Raw genomic sequence first — 17,428 nt, 5'->3', positions numbered from 1 at the left:
GAAACGGACCATGCCTGGTAGAACCCTTAAGCCCTACACCAGACAGGCCCCATCCGAGCGTAGCCCGAGCACTGGCTAGCATCCAGAACAACATGACGTATATCCGCATCGCCAATCCGGGACCTACACCCCTGACTATTAACAAGGGAACAGCACTAGGGAAAACCACGCCCCTCCTGAACGTTGAAATCTGCGTAAGGCCTCCGACTCAGTCTAGGTCTGGAATAGACGAAGTCCAGTACGGCACCCAGTTAGACCAAGGCCAGCGTCAAGGGTTCCTGTCCTTACTGGAAGAATATGAGCACCTCTTTGTCAATGCAAGTGAAGGCCTCGGCCGTACAAGCACAGTTGAGCACGAGATCAACACCGGTGATGCAAGACCAGTCCGGCAGAATCCATATCGCCATTCGGCAACAGAAAGAGAGAGAATCCAAAACCAGGTTTCGGAGATGTTGGAGAAGGGAGTCATAAGAGAGTCCAGCAGCCCATGGTCATCCCCCGTGGTTCTCGTTCGGAAGCGAGATGGGACTTGGCGCTTCTGCGTAGACTACAGGAAACTCAATATGGTCACGAAGAAAAACGTACATCCGCTTCCTCGGGTAGACGACGTTGTGGACCGATTGCAAGGCTCCCACTTCTTTACAACACTAGACATGGCGTCTGGGTATTGGCAAGTCCCCATACAGGAGGCAGACAAAGAAAAAAACTGCTTTTTCTACAGGATACGGACTATACGAGTTCAACGTTGTCCCCTTTGGCCTCTGCAATGCCCCTGCCACTTTCCAGCGCATGATAAACAAAGTGCTAGCAAGCCAGCTCTGGAGAGTGTGCCTCGCATATCTTGACGACATCATTGTTTTCTCCAAGACCGCTGGCGACCACCTAACGGACCTCAGAAATGTTTTCAACGCACTGGACTTAGCGGGCCTTCGCCTGCAGCCCAAGAAGTGCCACATCGCAACCGACCGAATTAAGTACCTGGGCCACATAATCGATGGATGTTCGGCAAGACCTGACCCTAGCAATATTCAAGCAATCGAGCAAGCGATGGCACCCAAGAACGTGAAGCAGGTCCGCAGCTTCTTGGGGCTCTGCAACTACTACAGACGCTTTGTAAAAGATTTCGCCCGCATCTCACGACCATTAACCGAGCTCACCAAGACAGGCAAAGGCTGGGACTGGAGCATCGAATGCCAAAACGCCTTCGAAGAACTCAAGCAGCGCCTTACCAATTCACCAGTGCTGCGACTCTTCAACCCCGAGTTGCCTGTTGAAGTCCATACGGATGCCTGCGGGTATGGGATCGGCGCAGTACTTGTGCAAAAGAACGGCATGGAAGAATACGTGGTCAGTTACACCAGCCGACATCTGAATAAGGCCGAAAAAAATTACAGCGTCACCGAACAGGAATGTCTCGCGGTAATATTCGCGGTCAGGCAATTTCGTCCGTATCTATTTGGCATACCGTTTACCATCGTTACCGATCAAGCCAGCCTGACGTGGCTCATGACCACCAAGAATCCAAGTGGACGTCTCACGCGATGGAGCTTGCTCCTTCAGGAATTCAACATCAGCCTCAAGCATCGCCCAGGTATCAAGAACTCAAACGCAGACGCGCTATCTCGTCTCCCATATGACGCAGAAGGCACACACCCCTTATGCGAAGATATGCCGCTCTTCCTTGCGGACGACCAGAGGGAAAGAATTGCTGAGCTCCAGAGGGAAGACCACTTCTTCGGACCTATCATTGAGCACCTGAGGAACCCGAGTGAACCTGTCCAGAGAAAAACCCGCCGTACAGCACGAGCCTTCAGCTTACAAGAGGAAATTCTGTTCAGAAGAGCAAAAGGCTTCAAGGAAGACAGACTGGCCTTGGCAGTCCCTAAACCACTCCGCCGAGAGATTCTGGCGTCCTGTCACGACGACATAACAGCAGGGCACCTGGGCATGAAGAGAACACTAAGCAAGATCAGCCAACGCTATTTTTGGCCAAAAATGTTTGCCGACATAACCAAGTACGTCCGCTCCTGTCCAGACTGCCAAACTCGCAAGACCCCTCCAGCTAAGCCATCCGGCCTGTTGCAGCCCGTCCCGCCTGCTCGGCGGCCTTTTCAGCGGCTCGGAATGGATTTCCTGGGTCCCCTGACGCAGTCCTCAAGCGGAAATCGACATGTACTCGTACTGATCGACTATCACACTAAGTGGGCGGAAACCGTCGCCGTCCCCGAAGCCACAGCTGCAAGCGCCGCGAAAGCATTTTTGGAAGCAGTGGTTCTACGGCATGGGGCACCTGAACAGGTGATCACAAACCGAGGGCAACATTTTGTGGCCGAAATGATCGAAGAGCTGTTCCGTCTCACTCAAACGAACCACACGCGCACGACGGCGTATCACCCTCAGACAAATGGCCTTTGCGAACGTTTTAACCGGACACTCGCTGAAATGATCAGCCAATACGTCTCGTCCGATCACCGCGACTGGGATCAGTTTCTTCCCTTCGTGACGTTCGCATACAACTCATCCGTGCATGAGACGACTGGATACTCTCCATTCTTTTTGCTGTAAGGACACGAGCCAACATTGCCGATCGACGTGGCCGTAGGGGCAGCCCGGGGGGGGCGCCATGGGCCTGACAAGCGAGGAGACGATGCGCCGGTGGAATGACGCTAGGGAACTGGTACTAGAGCGGGAGCGAAGGTCACAGGAGGCAAATAAGCTGCGGTACGATCAAACACGCCGCACGCTGCCAATAACCCCTGGTGATCTTGTTTACGTGCGTATGCCTACATCCAAACGTGGTCACACATCAAAATTTTTGCATCCTTACCACGGCCCCTTCCGCCTCGTGAGACAAACCGCGGAAAACGACTGGGAAATAGAAAGTCGCCGAGGACGTCGAGATATTGTAAACATTAACAGGATAAAGCCCTATATAGACCGGGATAGTAACCCAGAAGTCGGTTCAGAAGAACACACCCCCGTCGGAGCAGAAGACGCAACAGAGCCACGCCTAGAGGTCACTGAGGACGAGCAGCCATCCGGCATCAGTAACGACGAAGAATTCTTCGACGCATCGGACACGGTCCCGGACGAAGAGTTCTTTGATACTTCAGACTCAGTCCCGGACAACCCTGTTCCAACCAGACGCGGAAGAAGCGGCCGACGTATACTACCTCCACGAAGAGACGACTTTGTGTACTATTAGGCAAGAAGTGCGCGCGTGTGTGTGTATGAGTGTGCCTGCAACACTAAGGGAGCCTACAGGACAACACGTTACGGGACTAAACGCATGTGCGCAGTGCGTGTGTACGAACAAGTACTTCCACAAAGGAGTATGTGGGTACGTGTGTGCTAAAGTGAACTAGACTCTACGAGTGCAGTGTGTTTCCAGACAGCCGGAAACTGACTTTTGTGGACAGCAGACTACATGAGCCATGGAGGTGAGCTAATGAGAGCGGGCTACTACCGCCCTCTCCCCACAGTGACGCCACCTACGGTGAATCGCGAGCAGTGACAGTGACAACTACTGGAGCAGTGTTTCGCAGTAACGTTGGACAATGCACCATCAAAGGACGATTATCGCATGTGCAGCATGTAGTATTGCAAATTTTGTGTTTTCTTTTATTATAACTTTGTATAAGTTAACTGAGATTGTGAGTGAGGACACTCACCATTGTTGTGTACCGGGAAGGAATGTAGCGCAGCAGTGCCATCTATGAGCCATAACTGAAAATAAAATTATGAGAGCAGCCTGCGCTGATGTCCGACAGGTGGAGCCACAGTTCTAACTATATTCGTTGAATTTAGATTAGTACATTATCTCTGAGTTTGCTGGGCGTAACGATTATGTAATATGAGGGAATATGAGGGCTGGCAGTTATGACGAGGCAAGTAGAGCCTCGGAGAGTAAAGAGGTTTCAGCCTGCGCTACCAAGTAATGTAGCGCAATATAGGAGGACAGTTAAGTTACATGAGGCCTCGAGGAGGGATTAAGAATGAAGAGGAAGAAACTCGCACGTAGAGTAAAGCAGGTTTGATAGGGAAGGGCAGCCGGGAGCCAAAGGAGTTCGTCGAGGCCCGGGGCTACCGGGAAGAGTAGGAGTAAACACCTTCCCTTCCGTCAGCTCGCCGTGGTCTATCGGAGTGAGCGTTGTGGCACTGATAGCTATCAGAAGCCCTCACTGCTCCGATGGATCGCGGCTTAGTTAGGGTAGCTTAGCGGGTCCGGCATCGCGGACCTCGGCGTTGCGGCACTGGTGTCCCACCAGACGAACCCTCGCTGTATCCTCGCTTCCCTCAGCGCTCTGAGTGCAGTGGCACTGGCTTCATGGCAGACGAGCCCTCGCTTCCCTCAGCTAGCGGAGCAGCCCCCTAGCGCCGTGCAGTTGTTGTCGCCCAGGTAGAAAACCACGCCCCCCTGTCGGACTCACGCTGCGCGCTCCATCACAAACATCGATCTGTGTGTTTGCGTATATTTGTTCCCAGCGTACCAGCGAAAATCTTACTCGCGACAGGGTAGTGTCACAAGATAGGAACAGATTTCGAAGCTCACGGGCACAAAAACAGACACTGCTGTAGCTGTCGTTGCACTGACATGACATTACGAGCGCGTGAAGGAACAGCATGGCAAAGCGACCAGAGACGCAAAGTCTACATGCCAAAAGTAGCACACTGCAGTCAGAGAGGAAGAATGTTTACATGGTTTACATGTAAACATTCTCTAGGAAGAAATTTCTCATAATGTTTATATGTAAACCATGAACATCCTACAAAAACAAAACAATGCACTTACTCCACTCCAATTATTAATGGGCAAGGTTGCATCTATGCTACTACACTGCACTTATCACAAAACCACAAGCCCCATCTGCTTTGGCCAATTACTTGATGAAACTAATGGAGACAGATGTCGCACACCACAGACTGGTCGTCTCGCAACATATCTCTGCATATGCTGCATTTCAATTTCCTGCCTTTCCACTTAGCTTCAACTGTTGCCAGCATTACTTGTCACCCATCTTTTCTGAAATTCCTTTTTACGCTGTTAGGATCAGCGTCCTTGTTAATGATGGTCTCTAGTATTTTCGATGCTATCATTTTCACATCTTCCTCACCTGGAAGAGCGAAGGAAATGACAAGCTTTGAGCAGACAAAAAATTAGGGAGACTCGTAATCTCCATCTGTAAGGGTATGGTGCGCCAGCGTTAATGGTTCTTGTCTGCAGATCCCACTGTGGATTCCCGTTAACTTACATGCCTCTTGCTACAAACTTAATTACTAATTCCTTAATTCATGTCTCTGTCATCTCAGATATACTCATTAGCATATGGTCGTAGGCTGCCCTGTTATGTGATAGACAACCAGGCATAGACCTCACTAAGCCTGACGTTAACCAAACTGTACAAACATGCCTCCATGGCCTAGGAGTAACCTTTCTTAATCGGAGCTGAAACGTCCCAGAACATATTTCAAATATAACTTTGTAAGCTTGACTTAACAGCTCCTGCCATGTCGTGTGGCCTCGTGACATTTGGCTCGTGGAACTTTTGGCTTGTGCACAGGGTTCATCTTTTAAATACTGGTTAACATGCATGAAAAATACATTTTCACACAAACTGGTGGCAAATGGTCAAGTGGTGCACTGCAGATTCTGAAATGTACACCTACAAGCATGTAAGGATCGCATCATCACATAACATGATCAAGAGTTCTGTCAGTACCTGTAGTTACATAGCACTTCAATGCCCATTAAAGGACCACCTCAGACAATGGTTGTTGTTACCACAAGACCTGTTCTAACAGCGTACTGACACCATTCCACTGAGTGATGGACATGTATATGCATACCCTAGATAGCTCATGATTGTGGATCTCATTTATTTCTATGACTTCCAAGGAGTTCCTGTCGTCAGAAACCCTACACTTTATGAAATCGAGACAGCTGTCTTGAAAGGTGATGAAAAGAAATAACCAGGTTACCTTGATGCAATGCTAAATTACAGAGGGTGAATATGCTGCATGAAGATACCAAGAAGCTTGTACAAAGAAAAGTGAGAGCGAAATGGCAGGATTTTTGAAACATTGAAATGAACTACAAACTATACTTGCCAAACCTGTCATTGAGGAATGGAAATCATGCAGTAATCAAAAACACAACATGGAGGACATTTTAGGTCATCTTCACAAAACACATACCCACACCTCACACACAGCTTCATACTTATGAAAGAAGACAAACCAATATGCAAGGAGTGTGGAGATGAACTAACAATAAATCACATCTTACACGTGCACCAGAGTCGAGAAAATAAGAGGAAAACATTTTGTACAATTTTGCAACAGATCCCTTTCCATCCCAGCATGATCCTAGGAGAGACGTGCAAATTTCCTGCATTTTTGGTTTCCTAAAATGTTCCTAAACAAGCTACATCCTAAAGAACATTTTAGTCATTACACACAAAATAAATACAATAAACCTTGTTCTTGGTGCATGGCAGCATTAGTCGCTTATGCACCATAACAATCAACACAATGCTGTAAGGTATACCTTGGTTAGCTATGTTATATGAGACAAGCTTTCGGTCTGATGTGGTCCTTATTCACGTGACAGCGCTGTCATGAGGGTCTATGTCCCAGCGATCGGAAAGTGACCTATTCCAACAATTTTAAAAACTGAAGGCGATTCTACAGATCTCTAAAGACTGGATTGATCAACTGTTTTATTAACGTCCGCCTGCTTTGACAGCCTGGAGTGAAACTGTTGAAGAGAATACATTTTTGAACATTTAACGCGTGTCTGAAGGCCTTGCTTTCAATTAAGGGGCCCACAAAAAGCAGCTGAATGTCAAACGCCGCTTAGGTGGGCTTTCTAGCAGGACAGCGGTGTAGCGTGAAAAATCGCTCCGCCGGTCCATCGCTGGCGTCGCTGACTTGAAAGGCGAACTGTTCAAACTTATAGCTACTGACCACACCTGAAACACTGAATTGTGCATGATCAAAGCAGAATTTCTCTAACACTGAGCACTGGTAGCTATCGATATCGCGCCCAGTATTGTGAAAATCTGTCCTCTCTTCGATCATTGATACATCCACGGTTGAACATTTATGCGCCTCAGAGTAGGCCAGCCTTGGCAGCATGGATGCGTTGTTGTAGCAACGATCACTTGCATGTCACACTCTGCAAACTTCCAAGAGTCAGCTTATGCAACGAAATGTGCAGCGCACATTTTCTACCGCGTACCTAAGTCCGGCGACGCATGCACATCTCCCGCTCGTTTCAAAGCTGTGCGGCCGTTCAGTCAGGTCACGCTAACCTCGAGCATGCGGGGGTTTAAACTACATGTACGCAAAATTCAACGACGAGAAAAAGATGCAGGCTAAGCACTTTAGTATAGTCTTCCCCTAAATACCAAAGAACACTGCTGTTCAGAGGAAATTCGGATCATTCGCGCTTCCGGAAAGCGGTGCAGGAGGTCTTCGCCTCGACGAGTCGATGTGCAGCTCGCCGCAGTAGCAGCGCAGGCCTCTAGTAGATTCGGCATGTCTTCTGCCACGGCTCTGAGGTAGAATTTAAACGAAGAATTTAGCTAGAAACATCATGTTTCCTCGGTCTGCATATGAGGAACGAGTATAATGCCATTTCACTTACATACTTTGGACTGCCGAATGTTCTGCACGGCGAGGTGTGTGTCGTGCCGGCTCTAGATCTTCGGAGGTCGATTCAGGACCTAAAGGCCCCCGTACGGTCGTTTTTAGAGGCGCTGCGCTCGTCCGCCTTCCGCCAGCTGGCGGACGCGTTCGGCACGGGAGGCGCATAGGGTGCTATACGGTCACTTTTGGGCATCTTTTGGGTGGCGGATTTCTCCAGCGCTCCGATTGGCGCGCCCGGCGTTCGCTGCTTCGAACGTCGAAACGCTGCATATGACGGCTGCGGCGCTGGTTTGGCGAAACTTTTCCTCTTCGCGGTGGCTCTCGATCGTCGGCTATCAAATTAATTTGCACCTAGCTGTAGAGTTATTGAGCCCCCGCATATACAGCACAAACAGTATGAACTGACCATTAGTAGAGCGATTAAGTCGCCGGCGATGCAATCATCCAGCAACAGCGTAGACGCACGCATATGCCCCAACGGCACCTGCTTTCGCCGTCTGCTTGGTGTTTTTATGTTATATGAGGAGAAGACGGCACGAATTTTTTAAGTACTCCCGAACGTATACATTGAAAGCTAAAATGTATATATTCATACCTCCCCTGCCTGTGTTCGCGCGTTCACTTCGGTATAGCACTCGCGGCAAAGATGCAGGAGCTGGCAATTTAATGTTTTCATCCGAAATTACAGCCTAAACACATTTTACAACACGCCTGTTTTACTGTGAGAAAATAGACTGCAAAGCATAAACAAACATGCACATCATTTGTAACATGTACAGAAGCACTGTTTTCCGTGCGGTTCTCCCCGGTGGTAGCAATTTCCTAGTGGCGTACATTTCGCCACGTAATCCTCATTTCTGGCTGAAACATACAGCTGTGGTGTTGCATATGAGATGCATTTGCACGCAGAAAATGTGTCGAGGTTCATGACAGTAACAAATCTTTAAAAGTGCATGGAATTATTTGTTATGGTATCCATGCCATAGCAAATGATTCAAACAGTGCATGTTCAAATTATCTCTAAAATTCAATGTGTTTACTTCTTCAAACACATTTAAAATAGCTGCTCAACTAGTTTATTTGTATTCAGTTTGGTTTTCAGCACTACTCATATTTGATTCAGCAGCAAGACTATGCTATTTATAATCAGTTTGGTTGGCAAAACTACAATTCGCATGCCCCCCAGTAATACTAGTTTCTCCATCTCTGTGCTGCCTATATTAATAAGTGCCTTCATGTCAAGTGCAGCATACACTTCCTTTTCTTGACCTATGCCATTTGGTCTTCCTAGGTTTCATGTGTGTGCACTGCTTTTGTCATTTCAAACACAGAAAGTAGCAAATGAAATCTGGCGATTGAGTGTTAACATGCAACACAGCTCAAGCTACTCAGCTGCGGCACGTACTGAAAAGAATTGTTACCAATTGAGACAGCCTCTACCAGTCAAATTTCAAGTGAAATATCTGTACAGTTAGTGCTGAGCACAAATAAACAAGAATTATGGCACAATTGTGCTGCTGCTGAGGAAGAGTCCATAAAGTTTTCGAAACATTGAATGATATGAAATGACTATTCTAAGTACAAATATGTATATATTGGATGTTTTGTGTGGAATGAGTGTTTTATTCTTCTGTTGTAGTTTTATTTCACTGTTTCTCATACTTAAAAACAATACAGCTAAGAGTAAGCACTGAAAAGTCGCGTCACTGCACGAAAGAGTAATAGGGCATGGCCGGAGCGGTCAGTTGGGATCAAGAAATACTTAGCGCCCACTGCCTTGCATCAGTTAAGGGTCCCCACTTGTAGAGAAAAACTGTCCAGGGGCTAAATGTAAAACAGTGACCAAGTGTAATGGCATGTCACTTAGTTGCCAGGACAGCATGCAGACTTGATGGAATTTTGACTTGTCTGTGAACATGAAATACTATACTTCTATGACTAGTGTACTTACCTACCCGAGTCCTTTGCTTTGTTTACATAACTATCCTGCAAGCCCATACATCAAGTTCATCGTGGAGTGAATACACAGATCCTCAATACAATTCAAAGAACAGAAACCAATTGTAGTGGCATGTAAACACAGTGCAATTCTCCAAAAGAGTCACAACAAAACTGCACCTTGTGATATCGAATAAAATATCCCCTCTGAGAATTTCAAGAATTAGATCTAGAAGACAGAGAGCCTGAAGAGATGTGGACTGATGTTTGTGATATAATACAAGAAGTTGCTACTAAGGTAGTTCCAAAGCAAAAGAAATGCAAGAAAGCAAACTGGTTATCTGAAGAGGCTTTGCAAATAGCTGAGGAAAGGAGGATGGCAAAAGTCGTGGGGGAAAGAGAAAGATACAAGGTTTCAATGGGGATTTTCAGAAAATAGCAAGGAGAGATAAGAATGCCTTCCTGAACATACAGTGCCAAGCTGTTGAGGACAACAGCCAATTAAGGAACACAAGAGCTCTGTATAAGACAATCAAAGATATCAAAGGAAGCTTCTGTGCTAAGCTGGGCGTGATAAAGGACAAACGAGGCAAGGACCTCACTGAAGCCTCAGAGATAAAGAAGAGGTGGCAGGAATACACAGAAGAACTGTACAAGAAGGACCCGAATGTGCAAACCCAACATAAGACGGTTGTGGTTGCTGATCTCAAGCCAGGCATCCTGAAGAGTGAAGTTGAATGGGCCTTAGCCAGCCTTGCTAAGAACAAAGCTAGCGGAATTGATGGCATTCCAGCTGAGTTGCTTCAAAACTTCAACCATGACGCTGTTAACATTCTGCACACATTATGTCAGAAGATTTGGACAACCCTGCAGTGGCCACAGGATTGGAGGAGGTCAGTTTACATCCCCATTCCAAAGAAAGGCAGTGCCAAAGATTGTTCCAACTACCGCACGATCGCGCTTATTTCGCATGCTAGCAAGGTGATGTTGAAAATCCTCCAAGGAAGGCTGTAGCAGTACGTGGATCGGGAGCTTCCAGACATGCAAGTTGGGTTTCGCAAGGGCAGAGGAACTAGAGACCAAATTGCCAACCTTCGCTGGATCATGGAAAAAGCAAGAGAGTTCCAGAAACCCATTTACTTCTGCTTTATTGATTATGCGAAAGCGTTTGACTGCGTACATCACAGCAGATTGTGGCAAGCTCTCCAAGAGATGGGAGTTCCAATTCACCTCATCTGCCTCCTCAGGAACCTTTATGAAGGGCAAGAGGCCACAGTCAGAACTGGGCATGGTCTTACTGATTGGTTTCCGATTGAGAAAGGGGTGAGGCAAGACTGCATACTGTCGCCCTGCCTATTTAACCTATATGCAGAGTGCATCATGAGGAAGGCCGGTCTGGACGAGTCTTCAGCTGGAGTGAAGATTGCTGGAAAACGTATCAACAACCTTAGATATGCGGATGATACCACTTTAATGGCAGAAAGTGAAGTGGAACTCAGGAGACTTCTGATGCGCGTACAAGAATAGAGTGAGAAGTTTGGGCTTAAATTGAACATTAAAAACACAAAGATCATGGCGTTTTGCCCTATCAAGTCCTGGAGCATCAATAGACAAGAAGTGGAAGCTGTGACAGATTTTATCTTTTTGGGCTCCAAGATTACCTCGGAAGGAGACTACAGCCATGAAACTAGGAGACGCCTGCTTTTGGGAAAGAGAGCAACGGTTAGCCTTGACCGCCTAGTAAAGAGCAGAGACATTAGTCTGCCAACCAAGATCCGTATAACTTGTGCTATGGTCTTTCCAGTTGTGATGTATGGATGCGAGAGTTGGACTGTGAAAAAGGCTGACCGCCGAAGAATTGACGCGTTTGAATTGTGGTGCTGGCGAAGACACTTGAGAGTTCCTTGGACTGCCAGAAGATCAAATCAGTCGATATTGTCGACCATAAACCCTGACTGCTCATTGGAGGGTCAAATTCTAAAGTTAAAGCTCAGCTACTTTGGTCATCTGATGAGAAGAGAGGAGTCGCTGGAGAAAGATTTGATGTTGGGAAAGGTTGAGGGTCGCCGGAGAAGGGGTAGGCAGCGAACGCGATGATTAGATGGCATCCTCGAGGCACTGCAGATGAAGTTATGTGATGTTAGGAAGATAGTGAGAGACTGGAAAGCGTGGCGTGACATGGTCCATAGGGTCACGAAGAGTCGGACACGATTGAACTGAACTGAAAAAAATGCTGGCTATGCCCACTATCGAACCGTTTGAAATTATGGTTGCATTTTGTATACTTACTTATTTCCTTAATCAACTGAAACTGGCAGTGTTTTTTTTTCCTCAATGATACCTATGCTTAAAAACCCATCTAATGTAGCTTTGCGTTTTGGATTGCTCATCTCACTGAATTTTGTGTATTTACAGGCACATATGGAGACTTCTGGGTCATTTTACAATATCACCAAGCAGCAGGCGTACCATAAAAAACACATTTCATGCTTTGGTCAACCGCTGCAGGATCCTTCGTCAGGGAGTCTGTCTCTACAAAAGCATCGAATGTAAATGTATGGACCAGTGAGGCTTTACATACCTACCAGAGGATGCATGCATATGTAATAGTCATTCGCAACTCATCCATATGTGCCATTTAGTAACTCAAACAGCATCTGCCTTGCAATGGAAACATGCCACTAGGATGCTACATGTGCTGACCATTTTATGCTTGTAGTACTTGCTGTAATGCTAGTTGGTTCACACTGACCATTTGAGCGGCGCAAGGATATGATCGCAGGAAAAGAAGATGGAAAGAAAGAGCGCCTTTCAATCCCTCTTCTTTTCCTGTGATCGTGTTCTTGTGCCGTTTTATTGATCATGTTATGCTGGGTTACTATTTCTTGAATGCGTAACGGCGCCCTCGCTTCACTGCCACTGGAAGGTTCTAGTCTGTGCCTGGTTCAATAGCCCTTAGTTTAGCTCGCCTGAAGAGCTCATGCTGCATGATACGTCATCCTGTCCCGTGTTAGATGCGTGTAGGTTTCTATATGCATTTCTGAATTTATTTTTTTTTGTCTGTGTTTCATTGTTACTTTTTAGATGTTTCCAGGATCATGCACAAATTCCTGTGAAGCTTTGTGGATGCGTTCCTACCTGCGCTGTAGTGTGTTCATTTCCTTCCCTGCTATTGTCATTTCCCTTCATTCACTCTCCAGACCTTTGGGCTGCGTCAAATAACATTGGCCAGCACTACTGCTTCTTGTGCGCCTTGTTTTTGTGCTTTTCGTTTCCACTTTGTTCCCCTTGAAGCTGGATAGAAACTAGTCCATGCAGTTTCACACTTAGAAGATCCTGTCTGCTTTAATGCGTAGTCCCCAAGTAGACGAGAGGAGGGGGGGTTACTGTTGTAATGCAGCAGTGATACACAGTGGCATGCACAACATATAATAGTGATGATCGCACCTTGTAGACTAGCAGACAATGCTGTTTTGCCTTTGAGCAGTGTGGGTGACTATATTGCTGGGTTCTTTTCTATCACAAATTGGTTGGTTGGTTGGTTGGTTGGTTTGTGGGGTTTAACATCTCAAAGCAACTCAGGCTGTGAGAGACGCCGTAGTGGAGGACCCTGGAAATTTTGACCACCTGGGGTTCTTTAACGTGCACTGACATCGCACAGCACACGGGCGCCTTGCTTTTCGCCTCCATCGAAAAGCTGCCGCCGAGGCCGGGATTCGATCCCACGTCTTTGGGAACAGTAGTCGAGCGCCGTAACCACTGCACCACCCCGACAAATTGAATAAATAGATAAGTTGGCAAAGCACTACTCTCGCTCATTCATTACAAGTGTGTTTTCTTCAAGCATGCAGCCTTGTACTGTAATCTCACTTCTTCACACTTGCGCAGCGTTGCATCTGGAGACAGGCTGTGTTGAATTTTCCATACAAAGGGGTGCTTGCAATGGGTGTATACAGTGACAGCTTCATTTAGGGGGACATTATAAAAATAGCCACTGAGCTCAACAGGGAAAGAGAAGTACATTGCTCTGAGAGGACACATAACATGCTGTAAGGTGCTGTGTTCCAGAGTCGTGAAGCACACTAAGCTTTCGGTCAGTCCGAGATTGCTAATTAGGTACATGCTGATGCAACTGCATGAATTTTCACTTGACAACCATATCTGTGGAGTACTTAGAAGCATTCCAGTGATTTTAGGTGTGTGTAACATGGCTTTTTTGAGATTTCAAGCTGTTCGTGTTGCCTGATAGTAATGCTGCACTGCTCTGGTTGAAGCCAGGAAATTCAACAAAGCAAAGGATATTTTATCCAGATTTCTGCATGCTATACCATGAACAAAAAATGAATGTTGCCTGTCTGTAGCAGCAAACTTAAGCTGTTATATGCATATCCCCAGTTGTAGCATCTCGCATCTGTTACCAGTATAGTGGTCTTTGAAGCCAGAAAATAAATGTTTATCCTCCCCATTCTGGTTCTCCTCAACATTTGGTTCTTGCCAAGTAATTTCCATTTTCTAGCTACACTAAGCAGCAGCATTTAACATTCTCAAGAAGCATCACTTTATGCAGCTCAAGGCAATGCAAGGTAATGTGGTTGTGCGACGGGATTCTATCCGAATTATCATGCTGTAAAGGGTTGACACTATCGAACCTTCACGGTTTAGTCTCAAGGAAACTTGTTTGAAAATTCATCTTGCTCAGTTGCAACTCTTTATTTGAATTCGTCTTCCCCTCAGCGTGATCAAGGGCCTTGCCCTGGTAAAAGTGTGCAAGTACCTGTATATTGTTGTATCATTGCAACTGGAAGAATGTTTAGCCAAGTTGAAAAATCCTTTCAGATTGTACATTTTTTTTTCATTCTGCTCCATAATATTGCCCAATTCATTACAGTCTTATAATAGGCCTTACCATATTTCTTAGCCATTCATTTGGTGGCATCTTGCTCTGTTGAGCTAAGGATAGAATGACAGAAGTTGATTACACGGCCTGTGCTCTATTGGGACATGAATCTCTCCTCTTGTTTTTGGCTCAGCACCAAACCCTCGGTACCCATCATAGATATGTACCTTTTTCAGAGAGACAAGAAAATTAACAGTTTTGTCGGCACGCCATCATGATGCCCAGCACCCACAACATAACGATTAATCAGAACAAGACGTGGCACAGACAAGACAGGCTTGCTATAATCTAGCTATAATTGCAAGAATTATACTTCATGAAGAATCAAGCCACCGAGTGGTGCCGATGCTTCTGTAGTCACATCAGAAAGCAGACAGCGGAGATCATTTCATTAATACAAAATAGTTTCCAGAAAGGTCACATCGCACCCAAGGCTGTTTTCAGGCACAGTACACACGAGCCACAATCAATATTTATGATGGACACGTTGCAGGGAAAAAGCCGTGCATGCATGGTCACTACAGGGGGAAGAACAAACGCGACTACCTGCACAGATCAATCTTTATTTCAGCATTCAGAATACAAGATATGTGTAGTGAGCCAAATACTTGTAGGCAATTTCAACCACGAAAAATAATAGGTGCATGTTATTGCCATTATGAAAAGCATTTTTTTTTTGGCTGTTCATAAGACAATGAGGGAAATGTATATTGCAGAACAATGCCGCTGGTCAGCTGTTCACAGGATTTCACGTGACGTCTGAAGTGCTTACATGTGCAAACTGCCTGTCTTGAGAGTACAAAAGCTTATGAGATGCTATTTTCTGCATATACCTTTGGTTTTTCATTGCAATGCACTTGAAAGAACTGTGGTAGCAGCCCATTTCTTAGCAAACTCAGTCTGAAATTACCTGCTCCTTCTTATACCTCTGCGACGCGAACACTTGTGATCCTCATTGAGGTTTTCAGGAAGCATTGAAGCATCTGGTGCTGCACGGCCGTTTTGAATGACCACTGAGAAGCTTTCTTCGTGTGCTTTAGGTGACATCGAGGGTGGCGACGCCCACTCTCGGATGTGCTTCAAAACTCGAGTGCTCAGAAACAGCTTCGATCCAAGCAGGCTCGGGCACGATTGCACGAGTTGAATGCAGATCGAGTTCAATGAGGATCGAAAGTGTTCGTGTGACAGAGGTATTACATACATTCTACTCATTAATTTCTGCTATGAATATTCCTAAAATCTTTGCTCCTTGAGTCATACTTGAGAGTACCAGCATTCATCACTCTCATGAAGTGTTACTGCATGCAGCTTAAGGCATGCCAGATGTAAACAAATGCCTTGTGCCATGTATTTGCACCCCAAGGTTCACACTATGCTCTGTGAGCCGCATGATAAAGCTGAATCCATAGAGCCTCATACACTTTCGTGCAGGTGGTTTTCTACTGAGATCTTGCTTGCAGGTACTCTTATTCTTTATTATTATGGCTTGCAGTGCGAGTTTTTTTTTAATTTTTTTTTATGAGAATATCATGAGGACTGTCCTGCACAATGTGCAGAAAACTTCCATTCTTCTAACCTTATACTGCTCCAATGGGGAAACTGAATAACACATAAGATTGCATTTCATTTCAGATTGTGTCTGTACTTTTCTTCCTGTACCATATAACACTGCCCAATCTATTACACTTGTCCTAAAAAATCTTACACACCTTCTTAGCTTTCTCAGCCATTTCTACGGTAATCGTTCCATTCACAGAACAAGAATGCGTTGTTTTTTTTTTCTCGGCACTAAAACTTGGTTACAAGCCCGCCGTGGTTGTGTGCCCACAACTCATACCTATATATAAAGAGGCCAAGAACACTAGCAACAATGGCGTCCGCGCACGGTTGTAATGAGAGCATCCGAAGTACAACGATTAATCCCAATAAACACATCTGTCGAGACATAACACGAAGCAACGATAACAAGCAACCATCTCACATACTTCACGAAGCATCAAGCAGCAGATAGGTGCCGGCTTCCCGACGCTTCTCCGTGCAGACAAAATCGTTTCGCGCACGTAAAACACAGTTTTCAGAAAGGGCACTTCACGCCCACGGCAGTTCAGAAGCACAGCACATACACGAAACACGATTGATATCAGTGATCGGCACGTAACACGAACAACATCGTATGCTCGCGATCGCTGCACGCAGACGAATGAATGCGACTAGCACAGCTCAAAATTCATATCAACATTCGGAAAACAAAGCGTGCGCAGTGAGCTTTTCACTCGTAACAGATATACTTGCAGGCGATTTCCAACTTGGCAAAACAGCAGACGTTCCGAACGTATCACTTTCGCTATACTCCCACTAATTGTGGCTGCTATGAAACTGTCTACGCGCACAGGGAATTAATTAACTGCGGGGAGCTGCTTCTTGATGCTGTCCGTGAAAATCCTGCAGCAATCACAAACGGCTCCAAATAAACACGTCGAGGCACCGCAACTGTGTAGCAGTAGTACATCTTCCGTCGGTTTGTCGGCCACTCGTCAACTCGGTGCAGGCCAACTCAACTGGGGGAACTGTCACTCGATGCTTGTGCACATGGCAAGGCAAACTTCCAAGTCGCTTTGAATAATCGTAATAAACGAGCAATAGCGACATGGTCTATCTTTCATCGACAGGCACCGTCCGCCTAGGCCTTGCTTCGCCTACGCTCGGTCGGCCGGCGGCCATCTTTGAAAAAGTAGGAGGAGCTTGCGATGCGCCTCCAGAACGCATGCGACAAAAGTTGAAGTTCGCGAACTCTGTGCGGCAGCCGGGCGGAGGACGCATGCCTCCGTCCGCCCCATTGTTAGGACCTGGCGGATGCGTCCTCGAGCGGACGGGCGGAGCGCCCAAATAGTGACCGTACAGCGGCCTTAAGACAGCGTAAATGCTAGGAATAGCTCGCTCGCA

The sequence above is a fragment of the Amblyomma maculatum genome, chromosome 1, assembly GCF_055883805.1.
Source record: "Amblyomma maculatum isolate TAMU_Amacu chromosome 1, ASM5588380v1, whole genome shotgun sequence".
Lineage (NCBI taxonomy): Eukaryota > Metazoa > Arthropoda > Arachnida > Ixodida > Ixodidae > Amblyomma > Amblyomma maculatum.
The sequence above is the reverse complement of the archived record's forward strand: the minus strand, read 5'-3'. Positions refer to the sequence as shown.